General features: G+C 36.4%; 1 protein-coding gene across 2 annotated transcripts in view; it reads right to left on the bottom strand.

Annotated features, from left to right (window-relative positions):
- The window catches only part of LOC141381087 (uncharacterized), a 460,537-nt gene that overhangs the window by 112,537 nt on the left and 332,472 nt on the right, over window positions 1–15,528 (bottom strand). The gene's annotated exons all lie outside the window — the stretch shown is intronic.

Genomic DNA, 15,528 nt, shown 5'->3' with positions numbered 1-15,528 from the left:
GCGGCGTAGCACACATTTTGCGAGCCTCAATTCGGTCATGGCATCCAGTGTGGTGCATCCAGTGTGATACCTAATTCATCACCAGCGCTTCCCACACATAAGACTTTACCTCAGCGGCCTGGTTCTGTGTGCGTGAGAAAGGTCTCCGCCACAGACTCGCTTGCTCTGCTGCTGCAGACACACAGATATGCACGGGACACCTGCTTTGATTTTAGCTTTGAGAAGAGCGCGAGGACACGCAAAGAAGAAAAGCCGTTTACTAAATAGACTGATCCAGCTCATTATTTAGGGTGACAATACATCCTCTTTTTACCGGACATGTCCTCTATTTAAGACTTAAAAAATGCATTCAGCCAAGATTTCTAAATCGACTAACATGTCCCGGATTCTGCTTTCTTTAACTGCGTGTCTTCATTACTTTATACGCAAACTTTGGCCGGTGCATCTCAATCTTTCAGCAGCACCAAGACTAGAGAGGGAGCAGATTTGACCTGTCAGTGGTGCGCATGGATAGTAGGAGTGAAATAGTGAATTTATTATTTTAGTTCATTTTTTTTCTTGAACACACTGAAAAGAAACGGTGTCATGTAAAAGGTGTTCAATGCTAAACATCTTTGTTGTTTTAATTGTCTGTTAAATAAGAATAAGAAATCATTCTGTTGCTGAGGGCAGTTACAGTTTAAAAGAAAGAATGGCATTACTTTCGGGCAGAAGGCAATTTTAATTAGAGGCAATTCCATGTTTAACTCTTCTTTAAAAAGCCCAGAAAGAGAGAGTGCTCTGATAAACAGTGTCAGCTTTGCACATGAGTTTGCAGTTCTGTCTCTATTTACATTGTACTTTTCATATGTGGGTAGTAGGGTGGAATCTGTGCAATATATTATGTAAATATAATGAGTTTGATAAATAAAATTATTCTTAAAAGGCACATTATTGTATGTGCTGTGGAGAAAATGTGTGTTTTAATCCATCTACTGCAAGTATATTTATGTTAAAAATAATAAAATTAATAATGTTTGGGAACATTGATACAGCCATAATCTTCTTATGATACAAATACAGATGAAATAGCTCTGATCATGTAAATGTTTGTACTAACCATACTGCACATTTTATTAACTTAACAATCACTTATAACAATAACTCCCTATTTCTGCTGCTCAGTGTGAAAGATATTTTTCAGCTCTAAACTGGATCACAAGTTCATCAAAAAGCTGTGTGTGAAATGGAAACTGGGCACTCAACCTTTAGCAGTTGGTCAGTTAACAATTTTCTTTTTCTTATGTTACTGCTGTCAGCTGTTTCTACCATTTGTTACCAAATTACTAAAAAACTACCAAAAATTAAATTTTTGTTTATTCAATTAAGATATTTTTCAGGGTTATAATATTTATTTTTTTATTTTTTATATCTTATGTAAAAGGTTTACATTTATGCAACCAATATTTAATAAATTGGTCGTTTATTACTGTAGGAGTCCATCTATTAGCCCAATGACGAAACTAACAGCCTGGTCGAAGGTTTAATGCATGTAAGCCTTTTCTAGTGCTTCTGTAAAGAATTTTATTATTATTAGAATTTATTTATATTAGTTTTTCAGCTCCGAATTCAATCTGACTCCAATTTAATTGATCCTAAAATTTAGATTGTATTTCTAATTGTAAGAACGGATCACATTCATCATTTATGATTTAATTTAGAGTTTTGATATTTTCTGGGATCTGATATTCTAAATTGTACGTTCATTAGGGAACAACATCGCTCAGAGTTCCACGCCCTGGGTTTGCGCTTCTTCTCACGGACAATATGTTGACACTCTGAAAATAGTCAGAGGATGCGGAATTAATTAATATTTAAATAGGCTGGTTGCATAACGCTCACCTAATCCTAAAAAATAGATCCTTTAGGCAAGCCCGTGCAACTTGCTGCTTTCAGTGGTTAAATGATTAAAAGGTCTACATGTTATAGGCTCTCTATGGCTATGTATAATCAAATGCGCCTATTAATCAATTTTAACTTATGCCATACTGTAAAGGTAACGAAGGCTCCTCGTAATCTACTAGATACGATAAATTCACAAAACTCCAGCATTAATTTAAAACTTATCATTTTATTTGTCAGGTAAAATTGTATTCTGCCAATTACATAATAAACCATCAGAAAGCCAATTCAGAGATGAGACTAACAATATAACATCCATTAATCAAAGATAAATCAAAGAATTATAGATGCATACCTGACCAGAGAAGTACATTACAGCATAAGTCTCAGAGATGCTGCAATGGGGTGTCTTTTTACTAGACCCCCCCCCTACTCATACCACATTTTTACCTTATATACTCACGTCAAAACAAACAGCCATAAATTCAAGACAATAGAAGTGTCACAGAAACATCTGCCTGGTGAATTTGAGGAGTTAATCATCTCTAAGGGGGGAGCATCTGGCAAGGATCTTGTCAAAGTCAAAAACCAAATCAACATATACCAGTGAAAATAAGACCAATTTAACAATCAAACTGAGACATTCAAAATGATACCAAACACGAATAAAGTGCTGCAAGATACACCATATTAAACCCTGGACATTTTATGTGAAATGCGCTCTGATCAGCAAGTCGTTTAAAGGTCAAAAAGGGGCTTGGGGTGAAAGGAGAAGAGTCCATTCCTGCATTCTTCCCTGATCTTGTCAAAGACATACAGTCAGGAAGATTTGAATAGAACAGTTGAACAGCTGGTTTCCTGATCACTTCTCAGATCAGAAAGTCCATTGTAGCATTGCATAGCAATTCTTATGGTCTTGCCTCATGAAAATCCATAAGAGTTATTAGGGTCTGATATTCTGGAGAGATTTAGCCCTCTTACATTTCCATACTTACTGTTGCTGGCTTTTGTTCTCCGTTTGATCTAGCCATTCATACACTGAAAAAAATGAGGAGTAGGATTTACTTAATGCTAGGTAACTTTTTTCACTCAGAAAAGGCTAGTAAATCTTCAAAGCTTTGCCAAGTAAAAGATAAACCAAAATTATTATTGGGGCATAAAAATACTAGCATTTCTTAGACACTTAAAAAACATTACAAATCCAAAGTAAAAAAAAAGAGTAATTTAGATGTATAAAATGTACCTAGTAGTCTTCAATGAGCTCCTGAGATGATTCTCCTAGGTAGGAAAGCAGGCAGCGGATCACAGCATCTCACTTGTCTTCAACTTGCTGATTAAAACAAAAATAAATTTCTGTGGTCATTAACCAGCAACAGTGTAAAACTCCATCTACATATAACTGCATATCTAAAAGGCCAACACCAGCTGGATGTGCAATATATACGTTTACCTGGTTGAGTGAAAGTAGTCCAGTTTTTGCAGAAAGGCTGGCTACAGGGGGGTTGTGGTTATGCTTCTGTTCTCATTATTGATCTAAGACAAATGAAATAAAAATAACACAATTACGATTTAGTTGTCAAAACAACACTTTTTTTGCCTACAACACACACATTGAATACATTAGTATATCTATATAAATGTGTTATCCAACTTACCTTACATGAGCTTGAATGGTGAGAGCAATCTGTTAAGCATATAAGAAATGTTAATGTCAGAAAACTGAATGAACACGTAATGATATTACTGATGTAAAATGTGATCAGTTATTTTATTTTGGACTCAAAAATAAATGTTAGCAGGTATAGAGGCTGCCTGAACATACTCAGTAACATTACTATAATTTATATCACTAACAAGGAGTATTTGCATATGTTAATGTGGATTGATTAATAAATACATCTTTCTATGTCATGTTTTGGCCCAGGGCTCAGGTAACTTTTCAATCTGTGTTCAAATGAGTTCTGAGGTTGTCCAATCTAAGAAAACTCATATTTATAATGCAGACAGCATGGCAGGCTAACTTTATTGTCCTTAATGCAATTTACTGCTATGCTTGGATACTCGTATTCATAAAAAATCATCTTTAAGTTCACTGTAGATTATACTTCGCCGTAGATTATATTTAGAATGCAACACAGTTGTTTTAGACACAGATGCCGTTTGCTAATATGCTTATGCTAATCAGATCTTCAGCAAACTCAAATAACACTTCATGCTAACCTTGCCTCTTTAACCACCAAAATTGCTGACAGGAGCCCTATAACTTTCTGCAAACAAAACCATATTGATCAATAAACAAATAGTGTAACTTACCTTGTAAATATCTCATCAGTCTGTGTGAGGGAATCATCGGTTGCTCTCATCTGCTCCACCCACCAGGTTTGAATTAGAGAGCATGCGCATAGATTTACTGACTTTGTGGAGTAAGTTTTACTAGCGTATGTCTTTTTTTTTGTTGCATAAGTTTAATATATTATAAACACTAAGTAAATATTAATTGGGTATATCCATTTAGATTTACTATTGTATTTTAGGCACAAAAAATTTAAAAGAAATATTAAGTAGCTTATTAAATTAAACGAAACATTTTGAAGTAAAAAGACAAAATATGATTTATTTGTAAAATGTACTTGGATTATGCTCTCTTTATTTACAGGCCCCAAAAATAATTTTTTCAGTGTACATTCCACTCAATGAAATAGGTAAAAGTAAAGTATTCATTATTTGTGCTGATATCGGATATATTTCGGTTTGTACTGAAGGCTGCAATATCGGTATCGTATCGGAAGTTAAAATGTTGTATTGGGACATCCCTAAACACCTCACAGCAAACATAATAAATCTGTAGCTTTTACTTTTGCTTTCAACAACTTAATATTAAAACTAGCATAAAAAAGCAGTTTTGACATTTCCTTGCAGTGGTTTGAAGTTGTTGCACTGATTGTGTCACCAGATTCTGTGCTCCTATTGGTGTTTTGTTTAACACTCATCGTAGCTGAACTCACACTTCAGGAAAGTGTCTGAAATCTTTTGAAACTACAGGGGCCTCATGTACGAAGACTTGCGTGGAAATCATACTAAAACATTGTGTACGCACAAAGCTGTAAATGTGCGTACGCAGAAAAAAATTCAGATGTATGAAACACTGCGTACGCCGAATCTCACGCATATTCTTTGTACATCTGAATGAACGTGAAACTGAGCGCAACATGCACAAGCACAAAATCCCTCCCTGCCTCCTCCCCTGTATGAATATGCTAATGACTCTTTTTTGGCAAAACCAAATGTAAAAGCAACGGCAAAATCAAGCCAAAAGAGAAACTTTGAACAGAATGTGAGTTGGAGGTGCTGCTTTCGGAGGTAGACCGGAGAAAACTGTTATTTGCAAGTTTTTATTTCCGGAATTAACAACAAAAAAAAAAAATAGAGTGGGAGAGTTTAGCTGATGCGATTAACACAGTTAAGTCTGAACATCGCACTGAGTGAATTAAAAAAGAAATAGTGCGATTTATAAGTGCAAAATGTTGCAGCGCCTTGAGCTGCGCGAGTGGTGTAGCATGATAAACGCAAGGCAACATGTTTTGACACTTTCAATGATCTGATGAACTCGTACTTTTTTTCCCCCACTGCATATCAAATTTTGCCTATACTCTTCATCATGAGGAAGACAAGTAGGAATCATTAATAAGTTTGTGCATCATATTTTATTTGCACGTTTATTGAATGGAAATGTTTCTGATTCACGTATGCAAATTCATGTTCAGATGGTGCCTTTATAGCAATGTGTGTGCAGTAGATAGCTCAGATTACATTGGGAAAACAGGCGACCGCTGCAAATTGTGCTTTAATGTTTGGCTGGTCAACTGCCGATAAACCTGTGTCATACAGCTGCCATTGCAAGGCTCAAAGACACTTTGTAAAGAGCAATTTAACACAACTGCCTCTAGGAGTCGCCAATGGAAATAAAACAGACACACACACAAGAAATGTGCGTACGCCAGGCATGAAGTTGGCGTGGAGCTGCGCACATTCCCACGTTCAGTTCATCGTTAGTAAATCCAAACGTGAGCGATTCTGAGCGTGAAACCTGTCGTACTCAAAGTTTTTGTGCGTACGCAGCGTTGATACATGAGGCCCCAGGTGAGTGAAAATTTGATCTCAGCTCCATTACAGGGATAGTTCGCTAACGTGAAAATGATCTTATTTACTCATCATCCACTTGTTCCAAACCTGTTTTGATGACTTTCTCTTGTTGAACACAAAACAATATATTCTGAAGAATGTTTTGAAACCTGAAAAGTTTTTTAAACGCTGAAAAGAACTTAAATTACACTTTCAGTTTTTATCGTACAGATAAGATCAATGCATCATCCAAATCTATTAGATGTCTAGTTTTTATTGTGACAATGACAACAAGCATGTGATTTTGCAAAATAAGGATAATAAACAGTGTAGACATTTTCTCTCCAAAACTATTTTTAAGAAAAGTGCAAGTAAAATTGTGAAAACAAAACAACATGAGGTTCATCTTTCATCAAAGCAGACGACCTAATGGTTTGCCTCTTCAGTGTTCATAAGAGGGAGCAGTAACTGCTTTGTTCCAGACATCAATCAGGAATGTAATTATAGACCTACCTTGGCTATTGTGTATATTGATATTGTGTAGTCCTATAATGTGCACGCATGAGGAAGCCACTAATCATAAAAATAGTTTTAATTGCGTGCATGGCTATGCACACTTCTATGGTGCCCCTGTGCAAACAAGCTTGGCCCCCCAGTCCCAAGTTGGATGCATATTTTTGTGACAAAATGTCACAGAGAAGCGAGATCAGCCATTGGTTGCAGGCAGCAGAGATATAACTAAGACCTCTCTTCATGTAGCGTGCACTCGCTCTCTGCTTTCGTATGCACGCACTCTTTTTAAAACTTAATATAGGAAGTCCTCTGCTAGGCAATTATTGATCAGACATTGAGTGCATATAGTTTTACGTTAGAGAATGCAGTTTTGAAAATGACAGTAGGCAAGTACAGAACAGATGTAACACATTGATCAAATGTAGTTTTTAATCACGCTCATGTAAAAGTAATATTCAACTCGTGTAGTTTTGCCTTCATTCGTTTTTGATTTCAGTAGACATAAAGCATGAGTCTTCAAACACGATTTCTTACAACATGTTTTTAAACATAATAGTTTAACTAATTTCTAAAAAGCTTTTTTGTTCCCAGCCAGTGCATAATATTTTACTAGTTATTGTAAAGTAGTTGTATTCAGATTAAAGTCCCTTTAAGTAGCCTTTTCTATAGTCTTTGATTCAGATTAAAGTGTATTTTAAAGACTTAACTAAGTTAACCAGAAAAGTTGGAATAATTGACTCTTTACTAAGCCACACCCAAAAACCACCACCCACCAATCGTGGCTTAGCAACCGTAGCTACGCACAGAAGCTCTGTCAAGCTTTCGAGCGAGGGAAACAGACCAAAGCTCTGATAGACGGCAATAACTCACACACCTCTTACGCTAAACAAATCTAAGCTGTGTTTCCTACAAAAATTCAAAGCAGGTCATGTTTCCCAGCTGTCTTTTTCTCTTTTTTTTTCACTCGATATGAGCACTGCTCCATTTAAGCCCTCACCATAGTAGTCATGCTAATAGCAGTCATATTTCCATCTGTTTTAAGCTACGAATATTTGAACTTGCATATCAACAGAACAAAACAGAAATGTGATCACAATCTGAGCATTTGTGATTAATTTACTTCACCCGCAGCTGATTTTCCGTCATTTAAAACCCTCATGACCATGTTAGAACTACAATTTACTGATGTTTTCATCTGTCTTTTAGAGATTTAGTCATTGGTGACGATGTTATAGCGGGTAGGTGTCTGCTTTTATATGTGGTGTTGGATTAATATTTACTGGTAGGGAAAATCTATTTGTTCACTTCTGCTATTTATACTTTGATTTGCATTTAAATTTATTTATTTATTTATTCCACTTAACTGCAAATTAGAATAGAAACTGTATAAAGTGCACACAAGCATACTGATAGTTCAATTCAATTCACCTTTATTTGAATTGCGCTTTTACGATGTTGTAAATTGAAGCAGCGTAGTTCAGTTTTCAAGGATTAAGTTCAGTTTAGCTCAGTTCAGTGTGGTTTAATAATCACTACTGAGAGTCCAAACACTGAAGAGCAAATCCATCAATGTGCAGCTCTACAGATCCCGAACCATGCAAGCCAGTGGCGACAGCGGAGAGGGAAAAACTTTACCAATTGGCGAAAGTGAAGATTTAAAAAACCTAGATAGAAACCAGGCTCAGTTGGTCACGACAATTCCTCCACTGGCCAAACATCTTGTGCAGAGCTGCAGTCAAGGTGCCGGAGGCGGGAGCTGGACCTTAGTGAAGACTCATCTCTCCCTGGAGCGTCACATGAATCTGTCTCCTGCTCTCCACTCCTCCATGACCATCACAGCAGCTGCTCAGGATACGGCCTGGTCCAGGATATAAAAACCTTGGGATCATCTCGTCGCTGATCTTGGATCGAATCAGTGACGCTGCATAGTCTGAGGGCCTTGGGATGAGTATCCCCAGGTGGAAATAGAAAATAAAGAGAATAATTAGCGTATCTTCTGTTCATATTGTAAATAAATTATATGCAGAAACCTGTGGAGCACATTCATGTATCATACCGCTAAGTGTTGCACTGAGTGTATGCTTTACTAAAGATATAGGTCTTTAATCTAGTTTTGAATTGAGAGAGTGTGTCTGCGCCTCGGACATTATCAGGAAGGCTATGCCAGAGTTAAGGAGCCATACATGAGAAGGCTCGACCTCCTTTACTCGACTTTGCTATTCTAGGTACTATCAGAAGCCCCAAGTACTAATAGGTACTCTACATTGTTTTGGGTTAATGATGCTAATATTCAGCACAAGTCCATCAATTTCACCTTTATGGCTGTTCTTACTATAGATGAATTATGTTGAAGTGCTGTCCATGCGTGTTTCCTTGTCGTTTAGTAACACCATATTTCATTGCACAACAATTAGTCTATCAGGCTTTTTGTTAAAAAAAAAAAGAGAAATCATGGTTTAATTAGATTATTTTAAATGTCACCTTTCCTGCTGTGTGTTAAATGGCCAGTCTTATTTCTTATAGTTTATTTTTTGAATAAAAGCAGTTTTTAATTAAAATTATTTAATTTAAATTACACTTTCTTTACATACCTGAAACTTGTCTACAGCACTTATTCATTGTTGTTCTTATAGTCGAGTAAATTGCTTCCTTGTCCTCATTTGTAAGTCGCTTTGGATAAAAGCATCTGCTAAATGACTAAATGTAAATTATTTTTAATTATTACCCTTCTTAAGAAATATCTACTGATATCTACTCCTTAAGAAATATCTAATCGAAATTGAAGCTAGGTTAGCCTAGCTGCCTCGTACACTTATTATGACTCCAGAATGATTATTATTATTTTATAGGAAATACTGTGTGATATCTCCTTGGCTTGTTAAAGATCACATGGAAAAAATATTTTAACTTAATGGGAGGGCAACTGCATCTGTTAAAGTTTACAGGTGCGAAAATGTGCTTTGATATTTTAATATATGTGAGTGGGGCAAACTTTATAAGATGGGTGGTGACCATGGTGGCCATTTTTAAGTCGACCTTCTTGGATTCAACTTTTGTTTTTTCAATAGCAAGAGGGTCATGTAACACATCAAACTCATTGGAAATTTCACAAGAAAGACAATATTGTGCTTGGTTTTAACATAACTTTATTCTTTTATGAGTTATTTACAAGTTTCTGACCACTTATAAAATGTGTTCAATGTAAGACCCATTGTGTTGGATTGTCAATGCAACCCTCTTTTCCCACTCTTCGACACTGACAGCAACACTGCAGGAGAAATGCCAGCACAGGCTTCCAGCATCAAGTTTCAGGTGCTGCACATCTTGTATCTTCACACCATAGACAACAAAGATAGCGGGGCTATTCTTTATCAATGGAAACCTCAAGGCCACAGGATATTTGAAATTTAAATTGAGTTTCCCTTTTTATGCACTGAAGCACGTTCCCTCAGTTTTTCCAGTAAGATGGTGCACCAACACATTATGGGGTCTGAGCATTCCTAAATGAACAGTTTCCTGAAAAGTGGATTGGTCGTTGTGAGTCAGTTGAATGGGCCTCAAGGTCCTCCAATCTGACCCCCTTAGACTTTTATCTTTGGGGTCATCTGAAGGCAATTGTCTTTGCCTGATCTGGGGGGGGGGGAATAAACGGGACAAATAATTCAGGGGAGCTAATAAGGCCCAAACCTAATTATATTTTTGTACTCCTTACCCTTGGCCCTTACAACCGAGGGCTAAGGGGAAGGGCTTCAAAGTTTACCTCTAAGAATTGGGACAGCACCTGCAAACATCATCACATGTCATTGCGCTTTCATGCTTCATATCAGATCAGACGATGGCGACTGCTGTAGTGATTCCAGTTGTGCTATTTTTTTGTATTTATCTTCAGGAAATGACTGAAGGCATATATTATGTTATCATAATGACCTAATGTGACAATAAGATCATAACTGTACTGTGCATTTACACAGTGGACATATTCATCTATGTAAACACTTGAAAACAGCACTATTATTATAGCAGACACTGTAAAAAGCTAATTCCCAGACACTAGACTTTTCTGACAGGGGATTAGAGTGTCAGAATAGTGTGGAACTGCTATACAAAAGTTATTATAGATTATAGATTGCAAAATTTAGCTTTTTAGTTTTTATTTAGTTTTTTTTTTTTTTTTAAAGCATGACGGTAAAACTTAAACGCAGTTATGAATTTATTAAAACGTTGTGGCAGGTGCATTCTGGGATTTTTTTTTACCCCTTGGTTTCGAGTGTGGTTCTGAAATATCTTTGTTTTGAAGGGCTATTCACCCCTTCCCCTTAGCCCTACACCTTCAAGCTAAAGAGAATTGGGACACCACTACCCCTTGGCATGAACATTTTTTTTTCATGAAGGTGTGGGGTCTCATCTTCCTTTTTTTTGTCCTCGACTGATCACATGCCTAATTACAGTTATTAATAGCTTAGTCCTCATAAACAGTCAGTTTATAAAATACATAATTTACAGATCTAATCTGAAGATTAAGACAAATGTGCCAGGCGTTTATGTAATTATAATATTTTTATATTTTATTTAAACTATGTATTTTATATAAACTTTACATATAAAAAAAAGAAATACATTTACAGTAATGGAACATTATATGTAAAAAATCTAAACTATTATATAGGCGACAGGCTAAATAAAGCAGCTTTGTCAGAGCTGTACAATGCGTGCGTCTTTAAATAACAGACCAGTCAGATGACACAATCTCAAAAAAAATATGTTGCTTATTTACATTGTCAAAGGCAGGGGTGTCCAATCTTTTTGGGCCAATGGCCAGATGCCATTATATATATATATATATATATATATATATATATATATATATATATATATATATATATATATATATATTTATGTGTGAGAGTGTGTGTGTATTATGGAATTTTAATTATTTCAACTGTGTTTCTAGAAAGACTTACGTTTTTAAAATCTTGAATTTTCTCTGGGCAAACATTACAGTTGCATCATTCATCAGACACTCCTATATAAATATAGTTTCCTTAGCATAGCTAGCCAGCGTAGAATTTTCTTGCACTTCATATGCATGAAAAAATAGCTGTTGTTGAGCTGATAGGGCAGCTGCTGTTTGTTTTACTTTTTGATCTCGTTCGGCACCAGTGTAAGAGCTGAAGGCCTGATGTTTTGTTTCATAATGTCTTTTAATATTATATTCCTTCATTACTGCAACTGATTCCTGGAAAATTAAACAGACACATTTCCCGCTGACCTCTGTGAAGAAATATTCTTTGCCCCAACGTGACTGAAATTTCCTGCACTCACTTTTGATTTTCCTTTTTCTTGGTTGTGCCATGGCTCGCCAAAACGTGATAATCAATTATATTTCCTTCAGTTTGTTCGGTTCGTTTTACTTCATAACGGGAACTGCTGCCTAATTGAAGGTATGTCATAGCGACACCCGGTGGTTATTTATTGAATTACGTTCATTTTTGTATAGCGGGCCAGATTCTATTAATATTTATAAAAAGCCTTGCGGGCCGCCACAAAACTGATTGCGGGTCGCAGATGTCCTGCGGGCCGTAGTTTGGACACCTCTGGTCTAAGGGCATTTGTAATTCACACACACTCGTCACATGATCTACAAATGCAATTTTCGCACACATAAATTAAGATTCATGAATGCAAAACAATATTTATTGATCTTACATTCAGACTCGGGTCAAAAGCCATTCGTTTGTGGATGTAAAACGGCATACACAGCATTGATAGAGCACATGGATGACAGAGCGTGCATTCGTAAATAATGTTGATACTGTTTTCATCCCATACTATGATTAAAGGGGTGGTCCATTACGATATCATATTTTAAGCTTTAGTTGATGTGTAATGTAGCTGTGAATCTCTGAATGTAAAATGCTCAGTTCAATGCTAAGGGAGACCTTGGTTTTTACAGAGTTAACTTAGCAAAGCCTACAATGAACCAATTTTGGGGACTACAAAAAAATTAAAAATACTTTCGGGCCTCTTAGATCGCAAGCGTACTATTACTGCACAGCTAATGGCCGTGGCCATAGGCATTGTAATGATACAGCAGAGAGAGCTGAAATTTTGTCCAAACGCTGCTGTTACCACAGAGCTTCTTCTGTTTCTGTATTTGGACTTCCAAAGGACAAGACACAAACCCAGAAGTGCTTACAGTTCAATATTAATTATGTTTCAGAGAGTTATAAAATACACAGCAAGCATGATATGACAAAACACAGCTCCAGAAGCTCTCCCAGTTCAGTATTGGATTTGGTTAAAATCTTCTCAAAGAAGGAGCAACTCCAACAAGCAGAAGCGGTGGCCTGTGAGTTTTTATTTGCTAAAATTGATCATGACATGTACAGTGTCTAGCCTTAATGGTATGTTGTAGCTTAGATGTAAACAAAGGGAAATGCTGATTGGCACCGCTAACGATTTGGCTACAAATTCACATTTAAGTAAATACACACACACACACACACACACACACACACACACACACTTTACCAGCATGTGCGTGTCTCATAGGCAGCTTTTCCTGTGTTCTACATCTCAGATAATGAACTCGCAAAAGATATGTGAACGATTCATATTACTTACACATGCTTATTCTGAATATATGTGAAAGACGTCAGGTAACACGTTGAGTTAAAAAGAAAATACAGGAAAATACTCACCTAACTCGTGTAGCAGCAGAAAATCAATGCTCACACAGGTTGCATCCCACATCTTGTGCTTTATTCTTCTGTCAGCAGTGTCACTGTATATTACAGAACAATAACTTAATCAGAGCATCAGAGAAAAATAAAAACAAACATCGGTCCCGCGCACATGCGCTTCTCATGTTACACATGTCTACAGACAGTTCACAGACACACACACACACACACAATGGTGATCTCTCTTAAAGGAGTTGCACCCCGTTTTCACTTGTTACAGACAATTGTCAGATGCTATTTTAGAGAGCGGGCATGAGGTCGACTGACTCTTTACACAGCACAAAAGCGTGTGCTCAGGGCCGTTGCTGGCCAAAAGGGTGCCCTAAGCGAAATTTTACTGTGGTGCCCCCACAGAGGAACAAAATCACACAAACATTCAAACATGTATTTATTTATTTATACACATAAATATGCATATAAACCCTCAAATTATACTTGAACGTTCAAATGTTTACATTACAAAATAATAGCTTACATCAAAATAAACACTGTCATGTCTTCTGCAGAAACATAATTTCAAACATTTAAGGAAAACAAAAAGGAAGAAAACCCTCTCTGTACCTGTAGAGATAGACGGTCCTCAGTGCTGCATCCTGTACCTGTGCAGCTGCTGGTGTCTCTGGAGCAGTGCTGGTCAGGCCACCTCATCTTTTGTGACAAATTTCAGCATTGGCCTCCATGAACAATACAGAAGAAATTAGTCATTTAAAGAAGAAAGCTCATGACATACCATTTAAAACAATAGGCTAATCCAGCAATCTTCATAATGTGTCTAAACTACAACTAACATGTGGATTTAATTGCACTGTAATATGGTGACAAAAGCTGACCCTTCCTTTCAGTATAAATCAAAGACATTTGTGGTTTTTAAGAATGAATTGGTGTATTTTTACACAAAAAACTTTGTTAACATTAAGGAAAAAAAATCATCATTAATGAATTCATGCAATAAAAATTGTTTCTGGCCCATGATTTACAGTAATTTGACTCATTTTATATTATTGATCTTCCAGAAATCACAGAATATGTCGGTTTTGTTATTTCATACTGTAATGCAGAAAAAAGACTAAAGAGACTTTATTGTCATTGCAGTGATACAAACAATAACAGCAATAAGAAATGTATAGAAATAGACTAAGCAATAAACAATGATAACTGTTGTCTGCAAAGAATTGTGCAGTGCATGTGTATATAGCTAGTTTGCAAACAGAATTGTAAAGTATTGCACAAGTTAATAACACTAATTGAGTTTGTGTAATTAGCAGCAACATGGGGAAGAGGGGCAAACGCGAAAAGTCATAGAACATGTCCTGTCTAAAGCACAATGCTTAACAACCAAAAATATGTTTTCCAGATTCATGGAAGTTACCTGAAAGTGATGCACACGATTCATCTTGTACTTTCTTCCTCTTCTCGGCTCCGGGCTGCTGTTGTCTTTTTCCATGCATAGAGCTGCAACTTGCTTCTATTATAATTATATGCAGCTAGCAGCCACAAAGATAAGTGGACCGGGCCGTGCTACGTGCACTCGGCTATGCGCGCTGCATGCACGAAAAATTACGCCACATGTTTGTTTATGCGTCCGCCTTAAACGTATTTTTTTTAAATGTTTAACAACATATTATCAATAGATGCTTTATTTACACGCAGTTTATGTTCATATTAGTAAATAAATAAAAAAATTTTTTTTCGAGCAGCCGAGATGGTGCCCCCCTCCGGAGTTGAGGCCCTATGCAGCATGCTTACTCTGCGTATAGGGAGCGGCGGTACTGCGTGTGCTTGTACGGGTGTGACGTGGAGTCAAACCGCGCGTCGCAACACATCATGACAGAAGACCATCCAAAGCCTCTTGAGAGCAGGCTTTTCAGAGGAACTAGGAAATATGACAGTCATTTTCATATTAGCTGAGTAGCTGTAAATAATCAAAGTAAGATTTATGAAACAATAACGCAATTTCCTTCAAGTGAAACATGAGCACACATTGCTTTGCATCTTATAAACACAATCAAGCCTTAAAATTACATTCTGCACCACCACTTTAAGGTCTATTACATATATAAAAAATCACAATGTATATATATATATATATATATATATATATATATATATATATATATATATATATATATATATATATGAACAGTAACACTTGTATTAGGAGGTTTAGAAGTTATTAATGGATTCTTTCCTTTTATTTGACATATGAGCAGGTATAAATACTAACAACAATAAATACTAATAACAAACAATATTGCTTTCTTACTGAAAG

The sequence above is a fragment of the Danio rerio genome, chromosome 3 (genome assembly GCF_049306965.1).
Source record: "Danio rerio strain Tuebingen ecotype United States chromosome 3, GRCz12tu, whole genome shotgun sequence".
Lineage (NCBI taxonomy): Eukaryota > Metazoa > Chordata > Actinopteri > Cypriniformes > Danionidae > Danio > Danio rerio.
Note: the sequence above shows the minus strand (reverse complement) of the source record. Positions and strands in the feature narration are given on the sequence as shown.